This window comes from Mesocricetus auratus, unplaced genomic scaffold (genome assembly GCF_017639785.1).
Source record: "Mesocricetus auratus isolate SY011 unplaced genomic scaffold, BCM_Maur_2.0 contig_6097_pilon_obj, whole genome shotgun sequence".
NCBI lineage: Eukaryota > Metazoa > Chordata > Mammalia > Rodentia > Cricetidae > Mesocricetus > Mesocricetus auratus.
In genome coordinates this window covers 11,466-37,745 of record NW_024433869.1, presented here as the reverse complement: position 1 = coordinate 37,745, position 26,280 = coordinate 11,466, and the positions used below count along the sequence as shown (strand labels likewise).

At 39.7% G+C, this 26,280-nt stretch overlaps 1 long non-coding RNA gene across 1 annotated transcript; it reads left to right on the top strand.

The window, feature by feature from the left end:
* The first annotated feature begins 377 nt into the window (after window positions 1–377).
* Window positions 378–11,196, top strand: LOC121138525. Its single transcript, XR_005875484.1, has 4 exons — window positions 378–475; window positions 3,407–3,440; window positions 4,006–4,135; window positions 11,145–11,196. It is a non-coding gene; the product is annotated as an uncharacterized LOC121138525 (long non-coding RNA).
* Window positions 11,197–26,280: the final 15,084 nt, after the last annotated feature.

Sequence of the window (26,280 nt, the reverse complement as noted above, 5' to 3'; positions counted from 1 at the left end):
TAGTTTTCATGAAAGAAAATGGTGGAAAATAATGAGTCAAGTGGTGAAATTAATGGAAAAGTTTTTATATTAAAGAACATCAGTTATTGGGCTGGAGAGATGGATCAGCAGTTATGATCACTGGACTGGCTACTCTTTCAGCAGACCCCAGCACCCACATGGTGGTTGGCAACTATCTGTCACTCCAGTCCCATGGGATTAAATGCCACCTTCTGTCTTCTGAGAGCATGGGACCTGTACATACTGCACAGGCATACATGCAGAGAAGACACTCATACACATAAAATATTTTTTAAAAATTAAAATTAGTTATTCTTAATATCAAACTGTTATCAAATGTCACAGAAAAAACTGAGAAGCACAATGTCAATGAGGTAGATACATCAGAAAACCTGAACTTTGGTGCTGCAACTTCAGTTCTTCAAGCACTTGATGAAAAGGCTAAAGACCAAGTGGAGAACCATGTAGAGCATGGGTAAGGCTACAGTGATTATTGAACAGCAGACCCTATTCTCCACTGAAGCTTGTGTGCCTGATGAACATTTCCTATACTTCTTACACCTGGGACACTCTGTCTTGCATTATCATAAAATGTTAATCAACAACCAGATGCTATTATTTCCCATTCTTCTGACATGTTTTATTAAAATGGCAACCAGGGTTGGCAAATTTGAGAATAAAGCATTTCAATCACTGTCATTGAAATCAGTGATACATGTGTGGCATGTATCAGAATTTCAAATATTTTACTCTTTTTTATCATTTTTTATTTTCATTTTAAATAGCTTGTTTTACATGTCAATCCCAGTTCCCTCTTCCTCCCCTCCTCCCGCACTCCCCTTCCCCGCCACCCTCCCACCCTATCGCCAAATCCTTCCACATAGGGGATATCTAGAGTCTGTCATTTCACTCTGGGTAGGGTCCAGGCACTCCTCTAAGAGTCCAGGCTGAGAGAGCATCCCTCTTTGTGCTATAGGCACACGATGACTGTTTGTATTCCAGGGATAGACACTGATCCACAGCTCAGGGCCCCATAGGTTGCCCAGGCCTTCTCGCTGACACTCACATTTGGGGGGTCCAGATCAGTCCCATGCTGGCCTCCCCACTGTCGGTCTGGGGTCCAAGAGCTCTCCCCTGTTCAGATCAGCTGTCTCTGCTGGTTTTGCCAGCCCATTCTTTGCCAATTTGCTCATCACTCCTCTCTCTCTGTCACTGGGTTCCTTGGGTTTACTCAGGAAGTAATTGTTTACTCAGGAAGTAGATCATTCTGAGATGGAAAAATATTGCTAGTGAAGACATATGTACACATGATTTTAAAGATATTTATGTGTTTTATACTACAGGTGACTCTATATATTACATGTACATATCAAGGGTATATAATATACATAACAAACATACTTATAACAATATGTTTCATATGTGTGTATGCTTAGGGTGTGGATATACATGGTGAAATCATAAATTTTGTAGGTTCTCTAAACAGTCATAAAAATACTGAAGTTTTCACATTCATAGACTAATATATTTTAAAGTTTTTACATGAAAACTTTAGAATATGGTTGCATGGTGTCAGACAGATCTAGCAGAGAAGAGCATGTTTATTCATTTTGTTATGTTTTCATGTCTAACTTTAAAAATCTTAATACATTGCCTTGGGAGATATACAATAGACAAGGTCCATGGAACTTATATTCATACTTGTATTTCTATGGTAAGAGGTTATTGTTGGGTTGGAATATTTTCATCTAATTCAATATAGAAGCTGTAAGTTCAAAAATGAACTATCACACATAGATTTTTAAAAATTACAAATTCATATTTCCCATTGTCAATTTTGAAAAAAGTAGTAGCTTGATGCAAAAATAAAAATCATATCCCTATTCATTGCAAAAATTATGTGTAAGAAAATATGTACATTGTCTATGCAGAATGTAATTTAACTATTCAGTAATGGATTTCATAGTATCATCATGAGTAGCTATAATTTAATCAGATGAAACAAGTAAATTTATTAAGTGACAACTTAGTTTAGTAAGCAGGTGTCCAAAATTGCCTAAGTTAAAGTAGTCTTATGATTGTTTATGTATCTAATTATGAATTTTGAGACCAAAGAACAGTCACCTGCCAGTCCACAATATTGAGACACTGCCTCTCATTGGCATGGATTTCACCAGGAAGCTCCAGGGGTTTTGCCGTTTCTGTCTCCACAGGACTGATTACTGATTACAAGTGCACATGACCACATGCAAGTTTCAAGAAAATTATTGCTTTAAAATGTATTTGTGTGCATGTGTGTGTACAGTATGCATGTGTATATCAGAGGACAATTTGCGGAAGTCACTTTTCTCATGCCACTGTGTACATCGTGAGTATGGAACTCACGTCTTCACGATTGGCCATGGGAGATTTTAGCACTGAACTATCTCACCCACCCCACACCTCGCTTTCTAATTTGTCCTTTGGAGGGTTGAACCCAGGTCCTCAGGTTTGTAAAGGGAAGACTTTACCAGTTGAGCTGTCATCAGCTCCATCCTGTAGCTTTTGAAAAAAATTCAAGGTGGGCATGGTGGTTTCTGAGGCAGGAAAATTGGAAATTTTGACAACACAGACAATTTCTCAGAAAAAAAACTTAGTCTATGGCCATATGACACTAAATGAGCAGGATTTCACCTGCTCTCAGAAGATAAGCATGGTCATCTGTGGTTAATACTTGGATGGGGGAACTCCCAAAATTATTTACAATCCTATGTTGTTAGCTGTAATTATAATAAAATAGGATGATAATATGTATTAATCTTTTATTATGTCTCTGAAAGTCATCTGAAGATTATTACTTTCCACCATATAATATGGAACTTCTGGACTTGAATTCTAAATCTTTCACTCAGCCAGCTGCTGGGACTCTGGCAACACAGCCAGTCTCTGCCTATATTCTACCGTTACACAGTTGCTAATAGGCTGTGAAAACTAAAGTAAGTGAAACACAAGCCCAGTCCCTAGAATAGTGAGTATCACCTGAGTCACAGTTGCCAAGGAAAAACCGCCTTATGTTCTGTCACTAAGTGTTCACCACATATAGAGAAGAAAATACTATTTTAAAATGAGTTTTATTGACAAAAATATTTTTGCTGAAAATTAGAGTAGAAATCTTCGTGTATTTATTTCTTTAAAATAACGCATTTTTGCCTTAACTGGTAGGATGATGAACTAAAACTTTTCGTTTTATGATGATGGTAGTGATAATACATTTCTGATTGCTCGTTCTCATCCAGTTTACAATCCTATTCTTGCATATGTAGTCATTGTAGTTCAAATAGTCATAACATATTATGGAAAGAAGGAAAATTGGAATTTGTGTTTAATACATTTGATATTTTTCTGAAATGATTTTATGTTCTTGTAGGTCTGTGATGAAAACTTCCAAAGCAAAGAATAAGGTATGGAAAAATTAATTTAAAATAGCCTAAATAAAATACAGTGTAAAACACAAGCCAATACATCATCAATTTAAAAATGAATTATGAGAGTAAAATATAAAAACTGTATTTTTTAGTCATAGGTAGACATTTTGAAAAAGATTATTAAGAAAAAGTGACCTTGGAGTGGCTGAGGAGGAGGGCAGGAGAGTAGGAGAGGGAGAGTGAGGTGGGATTGACATGTGAAACAAGGTTGTTTCTAACTTAAATACAAAAGAAAGAGGAGAAAAATGAAAGAGTAAGCAATGTAAAGATATCTTTTCTATTGAATATATATCTATGTTTTTTGTTGTTGTTGAGGCAAGGTCTCACTGTGTATCCCTGATTGGCCTGAAACTCACTACTTAGACCAGACTAGCCTGGAACTCATAGATATTCACCAGCTTCTCAGTCTTGAGATTAAAAGTGTGCAAAACTACACCCAGAATATCTGTTTGGTAACATAAAAATTGGATACTTCCGACATCTTTAGTGTTTAGTATAAGTAATCTATAGACATCTGAAATTGCTACTACTCATTTTGTAGGTCAAAGAAGTAATTAATAAGTTTGGCCCTAATACATTTGTCCCACATGAAAGAAACTCAGAGGACTGTGAGATGCTCCATTTTGACAAGATCTTGTCACCCATAGAAGAGCTCATGAAGCAGAGCAAAGGTAAGAGTGCTGCACATGTGTGTTTGTGTGTGTGTGTATGTGTGTGTGTGTGTGTGTGATAGAGATGAGTACACACTGCTTAGAGCTGCCCGATAGGACAAGGGTGTATTAGAGTGTTGTCCATGTCACTGAAGAGTGAGAGCTAGTCTCAGCAGGAGCTGACACCAAGCCCACTGAGCTTCAGTGAGTGAATGTGGGTAGCTCACTGTGTTTTTGTTGTGATTTAGCATGTTATGTGGTTTAGCATGTAGGTTACATGTTAAACAACAGGGTTCAGACTAGGCAGCCAACATAATGTATAAATTAATTGCCCAGGATTCTGGGTGATGAGAAATCTAATACCAGTCACTGGTGGACATAACTGAGGTATACTTAGTTCCTCACAAGTAGGTTGTGCCTTTTTCTTGCATCTTCCCTGGGCTGGATGAATGAAGCTGCTCGCTAGAGTCACTTTGATAAAGAATGCTAAAGCTCTTCATGGTGGTTCTGCCCACACCATATAAAATTAAAAATTAATTAAAACATCATCTAGCTTTCTTGTGTGTGTGTGCATGCGCACACCTGTGTGTTAGTACATCTGGTGTTAGGCCGTGTGTACCTGTGCACATGTATAGACCAGAGGAGAATTTTGGGTATCCTGCTCTATCATCCTGTAGCTTATTCCTTTGGGGTAGTGTTTCACTGAAGCTGAAACTAGGTTAGCATACTAGCGGCACTCCTCTTGTCTCAAGCTCTCAAAGTCTGGGATTCCAGCTGCACATGTATGATCTTATGCAGCTTTTTATATGGGTGCTGGAGATTTGAACTCAGGTTCCTATGCTCAGACAACTAGCAAATGCTCTTATGCACTGAGATACCTCTCATAACCCTGGTTGGATCTAATTTTTATCCACTTGTATATTTTTACCATTTTGGGGGTATTGGTGTTCATGTGTTCATCTGTGTGTGTGTGTGTGTGTGTGTGTGCATGTGTGCATGCAAGCACATTCATGTGTATGCATATCTGTACCTGTACCTATGTTATTTGATGCCAGGCATCTTTTCTCTATTCTCCACTATAATTTTTGAGACAGCATGTCTCATTGAGCCTGACATACCCTAATTCAGTTGGGTTAGCAAGCTAATGAACTTCAAGTGTCCTCCTGTCGTTGCCTCCCAGTATTAAGATGGCAGGATGTGCCATCATGCATAACTTAAAAAAAGATCTAAACTCAGATTTGGATAGCTTGCATAGTAAAAACTTAAATGACTGAGACCTTCTTCCTGATATCCTTTCACACATTTCACATCATTTTAACTTCATGTGTTTACTGATAAAAGGTTTATACATGAAGAATTTGTGTCAAGAATGCCATTCCACTGCATGGTAAAATACATGCACATGTTTTCATTCTCCAAGAACTTAATCTTTTAAACTGGCCGACAAGTGGAGGTCAGGCCAACAATCTAAACATCTTCTACAGATAGATTTTCCATTTTTAATATACCATATATATTGTGAGAGATACATAAAAATAATGGGAAGTCACTTAATATAGTGGGCAATTTATTGAAAGGAACAGCTGTCCATATATGAGTTATTCACATCATGTGACTTTTTCTTTATATTCTCATAAGCCTTGAGCTTACTACTGTGGCAACAAGAAGTGGCAATGAAATTTATTCAGTATTGTAGCTATGCATCTTAGCATTGTTTACATTCTTGCCTTATGCACAGACTGTAACATCACTCAAGTTTTGTTAACTTAAGATGAAAAGAGAATCTGTGTGTCTTTATAGTAGTAAATGCTAAACTATTTAACAGTGACCCATGCACTCGTGATATGCATTTCTAGTTATGTGTCCCATCAGTAAATGGGGATTCAAATAGTCTCATGAGAGTGCACAGATCTATTTGTGTTGCTAAAAGGTGATCTCACTAGGTTGCTGTTAGTCATGCTATCTGATGTCTGCGAGTTGGTATCTCTACAAGAGAAGTTTGCTTAAAATTATCTTTCATGTTGTACCTATGTTTCCTCATTTTATTATTGGTGAATGTTGTTTATACATAGTTTGATTCTTCCATTATTGTTTCTATAACTTGTTGTGTATACTAGCACAGAACTTATCTTTGCTATACATTAGATGCATCCTCCTATAGCTCATTCTCGATGACTGAAGCAAGTCCTTTCTCTTTACTACAGTCCTGTGAATTATGACTCATTCAACTTGACTTATGGGAAGAGTCGTACTCTTCCTGGCACTTTATTTGTGTCAAATGTTGAGTCTCTCAGCCCCAGGTCATTTCCTGTAATGTCTGTGTTGTTGGGTACTCTGCAGTATGTCCAAGGTGGCCTCTTTAGATCTCAGAGCATCCATCCCCCCCTTTTCAGTTCCTTCCTCTCTTGAGTTCTGTCCTGTGATTTTGATCTGCCTTATTTCACTAAATAACTTAACACCTCAGCTCCAGGAGTCTGGTAGAGTCTGAACACCTGTATCCTCTACACATCCTAACAAAGCCTGAGCTATCTCATAGCAGGGTGATAGAAAATTAGGGTAATAGAATGTAATTATTTTTATGCCTAATAGGGACAATTTTCTTCCTTGTCAGAAGAATTTCAGTCTTTAAACATATTTTTCCCTGATTTGAGTTGTGTTGCTTCAGGTTGGTGTCAAAACAAGGACCTGTTATTCAATCTTTGTCACAACTGGAAGGTGGTAGTGCCTGGGCATCTGCTGTAGACTATGTACAATGTCCTCTTCACACTGGTCACCTATTTCTTGTTCATGTGTCAAGCCTATGCATCTCTTCCATTAGGACATATTCCTTCATGTTTACTTGATGTCAAAACTTGATTTCATTTCAGTGTCATCTGAATTTGTAATGTTTGTGTTCATGTCTGTCTTTCCCATTAGTTTTTAGCTAAAGTACCGTAATTGTCATCTTATTTTTAACTGCAGATATTACCATAAGGTGTCCCATAGTGTAGGCCATCAGTATACCTTTCTGCAGGGCAACATTAAGTGAAAATCTCAAGCTTTTCATGTATCAAAGATGCTGCTGGACTTGATTTGTGCCTTTTATACTATTTAGATTCTAGCAGCCACATGAGGATCTCAAATGCAGTTCATTTATATAAACAGTTTTGAAATTGTCCAGGTAATGTGACACTAGGCATTGTGGACAATGACATCCCTATTGCAGTTGCTGAGGTGACTTTATAGGTGTAGCTTATCATAGTCATAGCAACATGCAAAAGAAGAAGGGCTAGATGTGTTCTATCTAATTAAACATCAGCATGATGTGTAGGTGGACATTATGATGGAGAATATTGTTGGGAGGCCCTGCTGGTCAGAGGTTGCAGTCTTCCATGGCTTAGCAGCTTTCTCAGAGCTTGGCAACATGAAGGAACTCCCCCATCCCAGTGAGGCTTCCTGCTCTCTACCTGCCCTTATTTGCAGAAGATTTCTAGGCCTGGAGGAGGCCTGGCCTTACCTGAAAACTGTTCCTAAGCCTGGGTGCCTGATTTATCTCTAATGTGATCCTTGGCATAAATCCCTGCTGGAGCTCCCCACTGCTGCCCATATGTTAATTAGACATTGTACTAGGAGCTTTATGACTGAACCATTCTTCCACAGAAGGTAATTAAGACTTATACTAGGAACTTTACGATAGGAGCCTGCTGTTTAATGCAAATTAGATGATTCCCCAGCTGCCAAAGCTGAGCTGACTCACTGAAGCTGTCTTATGGAGAGCTATGTTTACAGTCCCTCAGGCAGTCTGACCCTGCTCACTTTCTGTAGTTGGGGTTTCTGGTTCTGCTTGGTCCCACAGTGGTTTAGCCCTAAATAAACACACAGAGGCTTCTATTAATTATAAACTCTTTGGCCGATGGCTCAACCTTCTTACTGGCTAGCTCTCTCTTAATTATTAACCCATGTATGTATTTTTACATGGCCTTATCTTACCAGAGAACTCCTGGCATGTTCTATCTTCCCAGTGTCTACACAGTGTTTCTGTGTGGCTACTTTCTCTGCCTTCTCCCCAGAATTCTTCTCATCTGGTAGCCCCGCACAAGCAACCTGCCTGGCTACTGGCCAATCCATGATTTATTTGCCAACTAATAAGAGAAAGATTTATACAGAAGGTCATCCCCCATAAACTTTTTTCTGCCCCCACCTCATGGATCAGTGGCTGATGATCACCAAAGAGACTCACAGAATATAATGTTATTTTCCTATTTCTTTAAAAAAGACTGTAGGTTGTTCATAGGTTACAAGAGATTTCAGTCCATCATATAGCACAAGGCATTGGAGTACCTTTGTCTGTGGCTTTCTCATAGAACAATAGACAGGAAGCAGGAAGAAGAAATTGGATCCAGGGCCAGCAAAAACCTTAAAGGCCTGCCATTTTGATTGAGTCCCACCAACCAGGCCCACCTTCTAAATGATGAATTGCATTCAAAACAGTGTTAAAATCTATGGAGCTAAGCTTCAAAACATAAGAATGTGCAAACTACTTCAGATTCAAACCATAGCATTTTACCACTGACCTCCAAAAGCTCATGGTCATCTTATAATACAGACTTTACTTAGTCCAGCTTCAAAGACCAGTTAATCTGAACTGTGTTCACATTGTTCCAAAATCCAAAGTTTTATCTGAAACTTGAGTCAAATTCTTAGCTTTAAGTCTATCTAAACAGGAAAGGTTACACAGGTTTTATGGCTATTTCATAATGCACACAAAAAGACAAAGACAGGAAAATATTACTGAAGATGGTTCCCAGAGAAGATGGAAACCCCATAGGACAAATATTAAATCCTAAAGCTTCATATGCAGCATCTGGGGTACATGGTGATCTCATCTGACCATTGGCAGATTTAGGCAGCACTGGCTCTTGTCATGTTGTTGGTAGTATGCAGGGTGTGTTTCATGCTATAGTTCTCTTAACTTCCTGGTACTTCTCTCATTAAGTATGTCCTATTACTGATTTCTGCAATTTCATGTCATTACACTTTTTCCAACATAATGTTCCTCTTCTTTGCTTTATACACATCCTCAGAGGATACAGGAGGGACAAGTCCATTTACTTATCCCAGTAGATGACAGATGGGGTGGATACTAGGGTGGGCCAACTCATATTCCTGGTTCTGGGCCTGGGTAGTTGCAGGGTTGGTCAGATTGCTAGCTCTCCATTATCCTCACCACCATGGTGATCTCCCTGTGTTGTCCTGGAAATTTCACACCTTGCAGTGATGAGCAAAGGACAGGACCAGTTCTCCTACTTTCACGTACACTGTGTCAGATCTCTCACACCCACACATACAGCAGCTGCTCTACTGTGTAGTCCAGGTGTGACAAAGTGGCCTGTCTCTGGAGTGCTGCCACTGACAAGGGGCAGGACTGGATCTACTGGAGAATTAATGGGCTCAGTATAGGGGTTTTGAGGCAGAAGTAAAGGGTATTTCTCCTTTGCTCAAGCCACTGTTTTATAGTTGAGTTACAGGGATAGTTCTCCCATGCTGACAGATATAGAGATGGCTCTGCCAAGAATTGGCTTAATTGCACTGCCCAGTGGAGGTACAGTATGTCCGCTGCATAGCGTTTCAGCTGTCAGGGAACAGAGGCAGCTGTCTCATCCTTATGACTTTAGGGCAAGGGCTAGCTCTCTTCCATTCTTGCTGTTAGATAACTAATGGGGGCAGTTCTCACCCACACCTCTGCCAGAAACTATATTTTGCTGCCCAGGTGAGGGATGAGGTCTTCTCTCCTGAGAGTTGCAGATGGCCAGAGACAGGGAGACAGGGCTTACTCCTCTCCTGTCCTTATGCCCTTATGGCCTCAGGGACAATTCTCCCACTCTCCTCAAGCATTGATGAGTGGGGTGAGGTATGGGATCTCCCATGCTCAACATTTTTACACTTGAATATCACTGTAAACTCTGCTAAAAACAAGAAGAATAACAATGTCACAGCCTTAAGGGTAATGATTTGTAAAATATTTTCACCACTCAATATACTATCCCACTATTTTTAATTCCACATCACTGAGCATTTCAGAGACTGGACCCACAATCCTTGACAGAATATAACGTGGATGCTTCAGATTGACTCTCAGTAAGAATATTTAAATGCACAAGAAACCTCATGATCAGAGCTTTAGATGCCTGTATTTTTATGGACATTCTGGTATCATGAATCACATCAGAATGTCTCATTAGGCTGACGTTATTCTGGGCCTTCTGTAAACCATAGCCTCAGATTCTTTCATAGGCCCCTTAATAAATTCCTGAAGTCTAATGATAACATGGCCAATTTTATTATAGCAGTGATTATGTTGCACTCTCTTCCAATGTCATTCATGTTTCCTCACTGCAGAGATGCGACCTGACAAGTCAAGTTGATAGAGCAAATGTGATTTTGGCTAAACTTTTCAGAGGATTTCTAGTCTTCCATGACAGAAAATGCTGGATGACAAAGTTCTGTCTGTCAGAGCAGGACCATGGGAAGGACCTAGCTATTGCTTCTTCTAGCTGCATGGGGCATGTGGCACTGTATGAACACTGAGAATTGCAACGTGAATTTGGGAGATGGAGATCATCTGGAGAATTCTATGATGAAAACACTGTACTGAATAGATTGAGTGCATTCCATTAAGCCTGCCATAAGAAGAGGATTAGTATAATTCATACTAATTGCACACTTTTGAAACCAGAGGGAAAATTCTGCACTTAGTTTACCTGAAATGCATGGTTTTCTTTGGTTGTAAAAGGTCAGTGGAGGTTATGTATATGTTGTGTGCTTGAATCTGTAAGTTTGATATACAGTACCACTGAGACAAGTAAGAAAACTCATATTTGTTCACATTACCTAAAAAAGTGTACAGACAAAGGGCCACCAAAGAGTGATTCAGTTTCAAAATCACTGTATGTCAAAATGTTGAGATTTCCTATGATCATTCACAGTATTGCTCAGAATCTAATTGGGTGTTTTCAAATGTTTGAAGTAAACATACTCATTCTGATTTTAGGCTTAAGCTTGAAAATTTACAAGCAACAACAATTCATCAAGCAGAGGAAAGTAAAGGGTGTCAGACAACCCAAGTAAGTCCATATTTGTTAAGCCCATTTTGTATTAATTTATGAAATACTGAGATGAAAATTTCCTGTGTCTACCAGTAGAATACAGCCATATTTTTGGAGATATGAATATTCTCCCTGGTCATATATTTGATATATTCATATTGTAAATGCTTGTGAATAGTAGTTTAAATTCTCTGAACTTACAGTTCTGTGAATCTGTAAAATTTATTACTCTGATGATAAGATTAGTTTTTTTGAGACAGGGGCTATGAAGCCAGGCTAGAATCTGAGAAAGTGACTGTGTAGCCCAGGCTAATACCAGATTCATGCAGTGATGTACTTTACTTCCAGATTTCTGGGATTAAAAAAGAAACAAAAGGTACCATGTCCTACAGGTGTTAAGTAATTAATGATAAACATTCCAATTGTCTACACTCATAGTTGGCTTACCCTTTTAACCTTTGGTGAACTCTTAGTTTTCAAGTGTTTGGCTACTGATAACTATGCTGTGTAGAAAACTAACGTCAAATTGAATTTTTGATCCCTACCAATACATCATCATAATGTATAACTAAAAGATATAAATATTTGATGAAAAAGTTGGATTTCATTGTAACCTAAGCCTGAATGTGATATCTCGAGTAATAATTATCGATAATATTGAGCTGTCTTAAAGAATAAGTATTAGATCATTAGACAAGCACATTTCCCAGAGTGCAGTCTATTCTTATATTAAATAATTAATTAAGAATTTTCTACTCTATATTTTCAGAATGTATGACCATCCCCCAACACATCTCCTATGTACTTTCATTCACCAAACACTCAGCTGCATGTTTTATTCCTTCATTTGTCTCATTATGTGCAATTTGTGCTACACATACATGTTTGGATATGTAGTATCCACTGGATGGTGACAACCCAAAACATTCTACCCTTAAAGAAAATCATTCATCCTTCTCCCATGGATTAATGCCAACCTCTCTTGGCTAGGGGTGGGTATTTGTAGCCAACTCCCCTCCTTGTTTAAATTCTGTTGGCCATGAGCATGTACATGTCTTCTGCATGTTATCTGAACAGCTGTGAATTCATAGAAGGTACTGTGCTGCTGTATTCAGGAAACACTCTTGCATAATCCACTGTCTTGTACTCTTGCAATCTTTACATCTCCTCTTCCATAGTCCTCACTGACTTTTGAGAAGAGAGGCTGTGATAAAGATACATTTAAAATCATACAATTCTTTAAAATATATATATTCATATATATATATATATATGAATACATATATGTACTTTATTTCCAGAATGAAGTAATTCAATCATTGACATGTAGGTTGGAGGATGGGAAAAAAGCCATCAGTGAACTAGAAAAAGAAATAACTAGGTAAGGAATTCATTTTTCAAATCATTCGTCCATGACCAGACTCCTTTCCCCATATATCTTTACTTGCAAGTAAGTGTTCATTGAACAGAGTCATTGGTCTGTTTCAAGGCCTCTGGTTTCAGCTATGCTGTTGATGCTGGGTGTCAGAGGAACCACTCTTTATTATCCTGCTGGCTTACTCTGTTGTGGAGATCATGCAGGTTGGGGTCCCAGTAGATGACAGATGATGTGGAAGCTTGGGTGGGTCAACTCATATGCCTGGTTCTGGGCCTAGGTATTTGCAGGGTTTTTCAGATTGCTAGCTCTCCTTTATACTCACCAGCACAGTGATATGACTGTGTTGTTCTGGAATGTTCACCCCTTGCAGTGCTGAGCAAAGGACAGGACCAATTCCCCTACTTTCAAGTACACTGTGTCAGATCTCCCCCACCCACACCTGCAGCAGCTGTTCTACCATGTTGTTCAGGTGTGGCATAGGGGTCTGGCTCTGGAGTGCTGCAGCTGACGAGGGGCAGGACCTCCTATACTGAAGGCTGGGGCAATAATGGGCTTGGCAATGTGTGTTTGGAGCAGAAGTAAAGGGCATCTCACTACTGTTCAATTCGTCATTTTATAAATGAGTAACAGGGAGAGTTTTCCCTTGCTCACAGATACAGAGATGGCTCTGCCAAAAGCATTGGCTTTATTGTACTGCCCAGTGGATTTGCAGAACATCTCCTGCATAATTTTTCAGCTGGTGGGGGACAGGGGTTGCTGTCTCACCCCTATGACCTCAGAGCTAGCTCACTACCATTCTTGCTCTTAGGTAAATAATATGGGTAGTTCTCACCCACACCTCTGGCAACAGGTTCAGCTCCATTTTGCTGCCTAGAGGAGGGTCGAGGTCTGCTCCCCTGAGCTTTGCAGATGCCCAGAGTTAGGGAGACATGGACTGCTGCTCTCCTGTCCTTATGCCCTTATGGCCTGAGGGACAGTTCTCCCACTCTCCTCAAGCATTGATGGGTGGATCCAGGTATTCCCAACTTTTTTACACTTGAATATCCCTGCAAACTCTGCTAAAAACATTAATAATAACAATGTCACAGCCTTAAGGGTAATGATTTGTAAAGTATTTCCACAACTCTATAAACTATCCCGCTATTTTTAATTTCACATCAATGAACTTTTCAGAGAATGGATCCAAATGCCTTGACATAATGTAATGTGGATGCTTCCAGTTGACTCTTGGGAAGAGTATTTAATACCACCAGAAACCTCTTGATGAGAGCCCTTGATGTCTGCTTTTTTATGCACATTCTGGTTTTGTGACCTCCCATTAGAAAGACTCATTAGACTGATCTTATTCTGGGCCTTCTGTAAACTATAGCTCCAGATTCTTTAATTTGCCCTTGCATAAGTTCCATAAGTCTGCTTAGCCCAGGGCCACTTTTCTTGGAGCAGTGATGAAGTGGTACCCACTTGCCATGTCAATCACGTTTGCTCACTGCAGAGATGCCATCTGACAATTTGATAGAGAAACAGTGGTTTTGGCTAAATATTTCAGACGATTTCTAATCTACCCTAACAGGAAATGATGGATGATAGAGTTTTGTCTGTGTCATCAGGACCATGGGGCAGCCTCTAGCTATTGCTTCTTCTAGCTGCATGAGGAATGAGTCTCTGTAGGAGCCCTCAGAATAGTACCATCATTTTGGGAGATGGAGAACGTCTGCAGAGTTCTCTGATGAAAACACGATACTGAATAGATTGAATAAATTCCAGCAAGTAAGCTGTGACAAGAGACAATTTGTATAATGCAAACTAATTGCACACTTTTGAAACTGGAGGGAGAGTTCTGCACTTAGTTTACCTGAAATGCATATTTTTTGGATTTTGAAGCTCAGTGGAGGTGTGTGTGTCTGTTGTGTGTTTGAATCTATACGTTTGATACACAGTAACACTAAGACAAATATGAAAACTCATATTTGTTCATATTACCTCTAAAGTATGTACAAACAAAGGGCCACCCAAAGATTGGTACACTTTCAAAATCAAAGTATGTCAAAATGTTCAGGTTTCCTATGATCATTCACAGTATAGTTCAGAATCTAATTGATCCCTTGATCTTCGGGGCCACTCCTGGCATCCAGAAGACCCGCCCACACAGCAAAGACATCAGCATTTCCAAGACCACAACCCCAGCCAGTCGAGCTTCAGGGAAGACATCAGCCCTTCCAGGCCCCAAACTCCGTGTCAGCATCCCCAGCTTCAGCTTCAGGAAGGAAGGAGAACAGTGGAGATGGAAAGACCCCACCAGCACCCACTGGAAGAAGAGATGGGAAGAAGACAGAATAAGAGCTCACTCAGCAATAGAAAGACCAACATGACCCCACCAGAATCTAGGGATCCAACACCAGCAAGACCTGAAAAGCACTACATAGACAAAGAAGAGGAGACAGACCTTAAAAATTATTTCATGAAGATGATGGAGACCCTCAAAGAAGAAACGAGGAAATCCCTTAAAGAAATAGAAGAATAAACAAACAAAAAAATCCATGAAATGGGGGAAAAATTCAAGAAATACACAAATCTCTCAAAGAATCTAAAGAGCACCAAGAAAAAACAACCAAAAAAATTAAGGAAACAACTCAAACAGTTGAAGGATTGAAAGCTGAAATAGAAACGATAAAGAAAACACAGAATCAAGGGATGCTGGAAATAGAAAAGCTGGGTAAACGATCAGGAACTACAGATGCAAGTATCACCAATAGAATACAAGAGATAGAAGAGAGAATCTCAGCTGTTGAAGATTCATTAGAGGATATAGAGTCATCAACCAAAGAAAATGTCAAAACCAACAAATCCTTAACACAAAATATCCAGGAAATATGGGACACCATGAAGAAGCCAAACCTGAGAATAATAGGTATAGAAGAAGGCAAAGAAATACAACTCAAAGGTACAGAAAACATATTCAACAAAATCATAGAAGAAAACTTCCCTAACCTAAAGAAAGATATGCCTATGAAAATACAAGAATCTTACAGAACACAAAATAGGCTCGACCAGAAAAAGAAGTCACCTCGCCATATAATAATCAAAACATCAAACCTACAGAGTAAAGAGAAAATATTAAGAGCAGCTAAAGAAAAATGCCAAGTAACATACAAAGGCAGACCTATCCGAATTACACCTGACTTCTCAATGGAAGCGATGAAAGCCAGAAGATCCTGGACAGATGTCCTACAAACGCTAAGGGAACAAGGCTGCCAACTCAGACTACTATATCCAGCAAAGCTCTCAATTACCATAGATGGAGAAAACAAAATATTCCATGACAAAGCCAGATTTAAACAATACATATTCATGAATCCAGCTCTACAGAAAATGCTAGAAGGAAAACCTAGATCCAAGGAAGATAACTACATTCACAAAGACACAGGCAATATATAATCCCACTTTACAAAGCACCAAAAGAAAAAGGGAGGAGAAACTACACAAAATAACTTCACTAACAATAAATCAAGCACAAACAAGGATCATCAATCAATGGTCATTAATATCCCTCAATGTCAACGGCCTCAACTTGCCTATAAAAAGACACAGACTAGCAGAATGGATACGAAGACAGAACCCTTCCTTCTGCTGCATACAAGAAACACATATCAACATCAAAGACATACGTTATTTCAGAGTAAAGGGTTGGGAAAAGATCTTCCAATCAAACGGTCCCAAGAAACAAGCGGGTGTAGCAATCCTAATATCTAACAAATTAGACTTCAAAGTAAAATCAATCAAAAGAGATGAAGAAGGACACTTCATATTCATCAAAGGGAAAATACATCAAGACGAACCCAGTGACAGAGAGAGAAGAGTGATGAGCAAATTGGCAAAGATTGGGCTGGCAAAACCAGCAGAGACAGCTGATCTGAACAGGGGAGAGCTCTTGGACCCCAGACCGACAGTGGGGAGGCCAGTATGGGACTGATCTGGACCCCCAAATATGAGGGTCAGCGAGAAGGCCTGGGCAACCTATGGGGCCCTAAGCTGTGGATCAGTGTCTATCCCTGGAATACAAACAGTCATCTGTGCCTATAGCACAAAGAGGGATACTCTCTCAGCCTGGACTCTTAGGGGAGTACCTGGACCCTACCCAGAGTGAAATGACAGACTCTAGATATCCCCTATGTGGAAGGATTTGGCAATAGCGTGGGAGGGTGGGGGGAAGGGGAGTGCGGGAGGAGGGGAGGGAGAGGGAACTGGGATTGACATGTAAAACAAGCTATATAAAATTAAAATAAAAATATGCAAAAAAACATGTACAAAAAAATAAAGTAACACTTTCTTCTACAGTGGCTTATCCAGAAAAAAAATTTGTGATACACATACATGTTTGGAAGGTGGAAACCCAGCAAAGATTCTACCCTTAAAGAACATTATTTATCCTTCTCCCATGGATCACTGGTTGTGTGTTGGTATTTATAGGCCCTCCCTCTTCTTGGTGATACTCTGTTGGCCTTGAGCCTGCACAGGTTTTCTGCATGCTATCTCACCTGCTGTGAATTCATATAAGCTACTGCACTGCTGTGTCCAGGAAACACTCTTGCATAATCCACTGCCTTGCACACTTAACAATCTTTACCTCTCCTCTTCCATAATGATCACTGAGTTTTGGGTTAAAGAGATTTTGCCATCGATATATTTAATATCATACATATAATTAAAATGTGCATATATGTACTTTTTTCAGAATAAAACATTTCAAACATTGACACAGCATTTGGAGAATCAGAATGAAAAAATCAGTCAACTACCAAAAGAAATAGCTAGGTAAAAAATTCATTTTCAAATCCCTCATCCATGACCAAAATCCTTGATCCTTATATGTTTACTTGCAAATATTTGTTGCAAAGTCATAGGTCTGGATTGAGGCCTCTGGTTTCTGCTACACTATCAATGCTGGGCTGTCAGTGGAATCAATCTTTATTGTCCTGCTGATTTTCTGTGTTGTGGAAATTCTGCAGATTGGGTTCTGCAAGACTGGTCCCTTCAGTTGTCCCAGTAGGTCACACATGGGTTGGATGATGGATTGAGCCATCCATATGACTGGTACTGGGCCTGTATAGTTGCAAGGTTGGTCAGCTTCCCAGCTCTCGCCTGTACTCACCAGCAGGGTAAGCTTTCCTGTGTTGTCCTGGCAATTTGACCACTTGTAGTGATGAACACAGGGCAGGACCAGTTCTATTGCTTCCAAGTCCCCAGTGTCAGATCTCCCACATGCAAATCTTCAAGGGTAGCTCTACTGTGTTGTCAAGGTTTAGTATAGGGGCCTATCTCTAGAGTGCTGCAGCTGATGAAGAGCAGGGCCACCTCTACTGTTGCCTGGGGAATTTATGGCCTGGGAGTATGGGTTGGGGTATAAGTAAAGGACACCTCTCCCTTGCCAAAGCTGCCATGTTACAGATGAGTAATGGGGACAGTCCTCCCATGCTCTCAGATACAGGGCTGGCTCTACCACAAGAACTGGCTTTATTGTACTGCCCCATAGAAGTATAATATATCCCCTGATTATTCTTTCAACAGGTGGGGGACAGGGGCTGCTCTCCAACCCTTATGACCTTAGGGTTAGCTCTCTTGGATTCATGCTGCTAGAAAACATATGGGGGCAGTTCTCCCCCACACCTGTGCCAGCAGGTTCAGCTCTATGTTTCTGCCCAGGTGAGGGGTGAGGTCTACTCTCCTGAGTGTTGCAGATGGTGGCAGACAGGGAGAGGCGTACTGCTGCTCTCCTTTCCTTATGTTGTTATGAGTTCACGGCCAGTTCTCCCACTCTCCTCAAGCATTGATGGGTTGGCAAGACATGGGATCTCTCATGCCCAACTTTTTAAACCTTGAATAACTTTGTAAACTCTGCTAAAACCAAGAAGAACAGCAAAGTTACAGCCTTGAGGGTAATGATTTGCAAAATATTTCATCCACTAAATCCCTCGATTTTTAATTCCACATCAATGAACATTTCAGAGAATGGATCCAAATTCATTGAAAGAATGTAATATGGATGCTTCTGGCCAAGTCTCAGGAAGAGTATTTAATAACACCAGAAACCTCACCATTACAGCCCTTGATGTCTGCATATTTATGGACATTCTAGTATTATGAGCTCACATCAGAAGGTCTCATTAGGATGATCTTCTTCTGGGCCTTCTGTAACCTGTAGCTCTAGATTCTTTCCTATGGCCATGAATAAGTTCCTGAAGTCTAATGAACCCATGGCCAATTTTATTATAGAATTGCTGGTAGGGTACCAATTTCCCATGTCAATCAAGTTTCCTCACTGCAGAGATGATATCTGAGAAGTCAACTTGATAGAGGAAAGTTGATTTTGGCTAAACATTTCAGAGCATTTGCAGTCTACAATGTCAGGAAAGGCCAGATGACAGTGTTCTGTGTGTGGCATCAGGGCCATGGGCAGTGCCTAGTTACTGCTTCTTCTAGCTGCATGAGGCATGAGGCACTGTATGAACACCGAGAATTTTACTATGAGTTTGGGAGATGGAGATCATCTGCAGAATACTACGATTAAAGCTCTGTACTGAATAGATTCAGTGCATACCAGCAAGCAAAGTGTGACAAGAGATAATGGGGATAATTCATACTAATTGCACACTTTTGAAACCAGCGGGAAAATTTGCACTTAGTTTACCTGAAATGCAGGGTTTACTTTGGTTGTTGAAGCTCAGTGGCAGTGTGTATGTGTTGTGTTTGAATCTACAAGTTTCATACCCATTAACACTAAGACAAATAAGAAAACTCACATTTGTTCATATTACCTCTAAAGTGTGTACAGACAAAGGATCACCCAGAGACTGGTACTGTTTCAACATCACTGTATGTCAAAATTTTCAGGATTCCTATTATCATCCATAGTTTTGTTCAGGATATGTTTGAGTATTTTTAAATGTTTGCAGTAAACACATCTCATTCTTAAAATTGTATTTAATCTAACTGGATATTTTCAAATGTGGGAATTACACATACTCATTCTGAAACATGTATTTTAGGCTGAACCTTGAAATTTCTGACTTGTGACCAATAAGAAAACATCAACAATAGGAAATTAAAGAATTCCAGTCAAATCACATAAGTCCTTATTTACAAAGCCTATTTTGTATTAATTTCTTAAACAGTGAGATGAAAATTTCCTGATTCTAGCAGTAGTATATAATCACATTTAGGACACATGAATATTCTCCCTAGTCATATATTTGATATATCCTTATGTAACTGTTTATAATACTAGTTTAAATTCTCTGAACTTATAGAAGTTCTCTGAATTTGTAAAATTTATTACTCTGTGAATATGTATTGTATTTTGAGGCAGGGAATATGTAGCCCAGGCTAATACCAAGTTCATGCTGTGATTTACTTTACTTCCAGACTTCTGGAATTAAAGCAAAAACATAAGCTACCATGTCCTACTGATGTTAAGTGATTAATGATAAATACTCTGATTATCTACACACAATTGTTAGTATTTACAATAGTTGGCTTACCCAATTAACCTTTGATGGACTCTTAATTTTCATGTATGTGTCTATTATTGACAATGCTGTGAGGAAAACTAATCTCAAATTGAATTTTTATCCCTGCACATATATCATCATAATATATATCTATAAGATATAAATATTTGGTTAATATTTATATTTCTTTTTATCCTAAGACTTTCTGTGATTCCTTGAGTATTAGTTATCCTTAATACTCATTTTTCTTAAAGAATAAGAGCTAGATCATTAGACAGGCACATTTCCCAGAGTAATGTCTTTTCTGCTTAAGTTAAATAGTTTATTGAGAATTTTCTACAGTATATTTTTTTAATTTTAATTAATTTATTTATTTATTTTTCAGTTTAAATTTAGATAAGAAACAAGGTTGATTCACAAGTCAGTTCCAGGGCCCTCTCCCTTTCCCTCCCCTCCTCCTGTGCCCTCCCCCGAACCCCCCCATTATCCCCTTATTTCCCGAGGAAGGTGAGGACCTACATGGGGGTGTCCATAGACTGTCATTACATATAGGGCAGGGCCTAGACCCTTCCCCAAGAGTTCAGGGAGAGAATGCAACTCACATTGTTGGATGGGAGTCCAAACTCCGTGTGTATACTCGGGATGGGTACTGATCTGCTGCCCAAGGCTCAATAGATAACCTAGGCCTCCTCACTGACACTCACATTCAAGGGGTCTTGATCAGTCTGGGATTCAAGAGTTAACCTTTGTCAGGTCAGCTGTTTCTGGGGGTTAAACCAGCCCAGTCTTAATCCCTTTGGTCATCAATCCACCCTCTCTGTTACTGGCTTTCTTGAGTTCAGCTCAGTACTTAACTGAGGGAGTCTGCCTCTTCTTCGATCAGCCAGTAAATGAAGTTTCTGTTTCCCAGATTCTCTGGCCATGGGATTGTAGGCTGTCACTCCCCAGACCTAAGTCTAAAATCCATATATGAGAGAGTACATGCCATGTTTCTCTTTTTGTGACTGGGTTACCTCACTCAGGATGGTCTCTTCTAGTGTAATCCATTTGCCTGTGAATCTCAGGATTCCATTGTTTTTTCCTGCTGAATAGTACTCCATTGTGTAATGTACCACATTTTATCTATCCACTCTTCAGTTGAGGGACATCTAGGTTGCTTCCAAGTTCTGGCTATTACAAATAATGCTGCTATGAACATAGTGGAACAGACATCTTTGCTGTATGAATGGGAATCTTTTGGATATATGCCTAAGAGTGGAGTTGCTGTGTCTTGTGGTAGGTTTATTCCCATTTTTCTGAGGAATCTCCCTACTGATTTTCAAAGTGGCTGAACCAGTTGGCACTCCCACCAGCAAGGGAGGAGTGTTACCATTTCACCACATCCTCTCCAGCATAAATTGTCGTTGGTGTTTTTGATTTTAGCCATTCTGACAGGAGTGAGATGGTATCTCAGAGTTGTTTTGATTTGCATTTCCCGGATGGCTAAGGATGTAGAGCACTTCCTCAAGTGCCTCTCGGCCATTTTAGACTCCTCTATTGAAAACTCTCTATTTAGTTCTGCAGCCCACTTTTTAATTGGATCCTTTGATGTTTTGGAGACTTGTTTCTTGAGTTCTTTGTAAACTTTGGAGATCAACCCTCTGTCAGATGTGGGATTAGTGAATATTTTTTCCCATTCGGTGGGCTGTCTTTTTGTCTTGCTGACTGTGCCTTTTGCTTTACAGAAGCTTCTCAGTTTCAGGAGGTCCCATTTATTAATTATTGATCTCACTGTCTGTGCTAGTGGTGTTATGTTCAGGAAGCTGTCTCCTGTACCAATTCGTTCAAGGGCACCACCCACTTTCTCTTCTAAGAGGTTCAGTGTGGCTGGATTTATGTTGAGGTCTTTGATCCATTTGGACTTAAGTTTTGTGCATGGTGATAAACATGGATTCTTCTGCATTCTTCTACATGCCAGCCTCCAGTTATGCCAGCACCATTTGTTGAAGATGCTTTCTTTATTACATTGTATATTTTTAGCTTCTTTTCAATGATCAGATGTTCGTACGTGTGTGGGTTAATATCCGGGTTTTCACTTCTATTCCATTGGTCTCCCTGTCTATTTTTGTGGCAATACCAAGCTGTTTTCAGGACTATAGCTCTATAATAGAGCTTGAAGTCAGGGATGGTGATGCCTCCAGACGTTGACTTGTTGAACAGGGTTGTTTTGGCTATCCTGGGTCTTTTGTTTTTCCATACAAAATTGATTATTGTTCTTTCAAGGTGTGTGAAGAATTGTGCTGGGATTTTAATGGGGATTGCATTGAATCTGTAGATTGCTTTTGGCAGGATTGCCATTTTTATTACATTGATGCTACCTATCCAAGAGCATGGGCGATCTTTACATTTTCTGAGGGTTTCTTTAATTTCTTTCTTTAAAGATTCAAAATTCTTGCGATACAGGTCTTTCACTTGTTTGGTTAGCGTTACCCCAAGTTATTTTATGTTGTTTGTAGCAATTGTAAAGGGTGATGTCTCTCTAAATTCTTTTTCAGCCCTTTTATCATCTGTATATAATAGGGCTACTGATTTTCCTGAGTTGATCTTGTAGCCTGCCAATTTTCTGAAGGTGTTAATCAGGTGTAAGAGTTCCCTGGTAGAGTTCTTTGGGTCATTGATGTAAACTATCATATCATCTGCAAACAGTGAAAGTTCCTTCCCAATTTTTATCCACTTGATCCCCCTTTGTTGTCGTATGACAATAGCTAGAACTTCAAGTACCATGTTGAACAGATATGGGGAGAGTGGACAGCCTTGTTTTGTTCCTGATTTTAGAGGAATTGCATTGAGTTTCTGTCCATTTAGTTTGATGTTGGCTGTTGGTTTACTGTATATAGCTTTTATTATGTTTAAGTATGTCACTGTTATCCCAGATCTCTCCAAGGCCTTTATCATGAAGGGGTGTTGGGTTTTGTCAAAGAATTTTTCAGCATCTAGTGAGATGATCATGCGATTTTTGTTTTTCAGCTTGTTTATATGGTGGATTACGTTGATGGATTTTCGTATGTTGAACCATCCCTGAATCCCTGGGATGAAACCTATTTGATCGTGGTGAATGATTGTTTTGATGTGTTCTTGGATCCTATTTGCCAGTATTTTTTTGAGTATTTTTGCATCAATGTTCATGAGGGATATTGGTCTGAAGTTTTCTTTCTTAGTTGTATCATTGTGTGGCTTGGGGATCAAGGTTATTGAAGCCTCATAGAAAGAGTTTGGCAAAGACCTTCTGCTTCTATTGTGTGGAATACTTTGAGAAGAATTGGTATAAGCTGTTCTTTGAATTTCTGGTAGAATTCTGTACTGAGGCCATCTGGACCTGGGCTTTTTCTGTTAGGGAGACTTTTGATGACTGCTTCTATTTCCATAGGGGTTATAGGTCTATTTAAATTGCTTATCTGTTCTTGATTTAGTTTTGGCAAGTGATATATATCCAGGAAGTCGTCCATTTCCTTTAAATTTTTGAATTTTGTGGAGTACAGGTTTTCAAAGTATGACCTAATGATTCTTTGGATTTCCTCAGAGTCTGTTGTTAGTCCCCCTTTTCATTTCTGATTTTGTTAATTTGCATGTTCACTCTCTGCTATTTGGTAATTTTGGACACAGGTTTGTCTATCTTGCTGATTTTCTCAAAGAACCAACTCTTCCTTGTTTTCCTAGTTTCTACTTTATTGATTTCAGCCCTCAATTTGATTATTTCCTGGCTGTCTACTCCTCCTGGGGGAGTTTGCTTCTTTGTGTTCTAGAGCTTTCAGCTGTACTGTCAATTCTCTGGTATAGCTGTTCTCCAGTTTCTTCGTGTGGGCACTTAGTGCTATGAACTTCCCACGTAGCACTGCTTTCAAAGTGTCCCATAGGTTTGGGTATGTATTCTCATTGAATTCGAGGAAGTCTTTAATTTCTTTTTTATTTCCTGTTTGTAGGAGGAAGTCTATGCCGCCATTAAACATGTGACTTACTAGAGGCGCATACAGATGAGGTAATAAAAGGGCGGTTTACCACACCGCTAACCACACCCACTTTAGGCAGGACTAAAGACGTATACGGCTGGACGTAAAGACGTATACGTATGTAGGCGGAACTACGTCACTAGCCAAGCCCACTTTTGGGCATGGCTAGGGCGTTACTGGGGAAGGCATAAAAGACAGCGCACAGGAAGTCTCGCTCTCTTTTCCTGGAGTTCGGCTTCCGGTCCAGTCGCTAGCTGAGATCTGCTGGGCTTCTCGGGGTTTGGTATCGTGTGAGTAATTTTCTAAATTAAATACTTAGCTTCACTTTCAGTAATTGTGTGTCGCGTATCGTTACAGCGTCCGTAAAGCCAACAGTTTGGTGTCGGAGCGGGATTGGAATCGGGACCCAGGGCTTCTCTCGGCCCGACCAGGCACACGTGGACTCTCCTTTCGCTAAGTTCCTCACTACTTCGCTCGGCAAGGCACGATTCCTGCCGCCAGGAACCAGCACCTTCTACCTGCCGGTAAGGTTAGGCGAATTCCAAGGTTTCTCTCGCGGCCACGTGCTGTTTTACTGGCGGCCAGCTGACTCCGGCCACGTGCTCTTTCGCTGGCAGCCTGTTGATTTCGGCCTGAATTACTCCATTGGTAACAAACGTAACTGCTTTATACAATGTCAACAGCTAACACTATGATGCAGGATGTTAAGAATTTTCTTGTTTTTTGTATGGATGGGATTTTAGAAAGGGTTGAGGACCTACCTGAAAGGTGCTTCCTACCCATGATGGTGATTATTAGCTTCATAATCAATATAATTTTGTTAATGAAATGGCTCAAAAATAGGAATAAACTTATACAGGTCATGCAGTCATCGCAGGATAGTTTTGAAATCTTAATACAAAGGATTCAGGAAATGCAAAATTCATTGCAGGAGAGTAAGAAAGGGTTGGTAGAAAATATTCAGGATATTAAAAATGATAATGTAGGTCTGACGAACAGGTTTAAAGAGACGGAACACAAAATTGAATTATTTTCAGGAAAAATGTGTTCCATAGATAGAATTGAAAAATTGGAACATAATGTGGAAACATTTAACGACAAACACGGTTCCATGTTTGATGATTTCACTAGCAAATTACAAAGACTGGAACATAAAATTGAAATGCTAGCAGAAAAGAATTGTTCCATGTCTGAGAGCAATGGTAAACTAACTGATAGAATATCATTTGTAGAAGGCAGTTTACATGCTATTGAGGTACTTGCTAAGGATGAGAATATTAGAAATTTGGAATCACATGTAAATGATGAATGTAAAAAATGAAAGATTCCATGACATCCTTAGAAAATCATTTGTCCCAAGAACTTCAAGAGCTCAGAGAAACAATGATGAATAGACTGCAGGATTTAGAAGACGCTCAATCTGATACTTCAGAATCAGAAATACAGGCAACAGGTCAGGACAGGAGTTTCCCAAAGCTTCTCAAATGCCGGAATGATTTCCCTAAGGTTGCTATGCGTTCCCCTATGGTTTTTCCAGTATCTGTATCAGAAAAACCAGCAACGAAAAAACAATCAAATGGTCCCATTGCTTATCACTGGGAGCCTATACAGATGAAGGATCTAAAAAATATTAAGGAGGCCATTGTCATGTATGGTCTTCATTCTCCCTTTGTCAGAGAGCTCCTAACCTCATGGGCTACTGTAAATAAAGTAACCCCAAAAGACTGGGCCCAATTAGCCTCTGCAGTACTCGAAAATTCTTGCCAAATTCAATGGAGAGCTTTGTGGAGGCAAGAAGCAAAAGCAATTGAGATTCAGGAATTGCAGAACGGTCATGAAGTACCCCAAGACAAGATTCTTGGGGAGGGTCCTTACGCTGACACGCAGGTTCAATCTGCATATGATGAGCACATGTTGTCTTTGTGCCGTACAGCTGCTTTAAATGCCTTGGATAAGGTTTGTGAAACAGGAGAGATAATGCAACCCTACACCAAGGTATTACAGGGCCCAAGGGAAAGGTTCACTGAATTTTTAGAGAGATTATCCAGAGCAGTAGAGGTACAGGTAGCGAACCCAGAATCCAGGCGTCTTCTTATAGAATCTTTGGCGTATGAGAACGCGAATCCTCAATGCAGGCAGGTAATTTGGCCATTAAAAATAAGATCAGCGCCATTGGAGGAATGGGTTCTGCATACAGCGAACCTGGAATGTA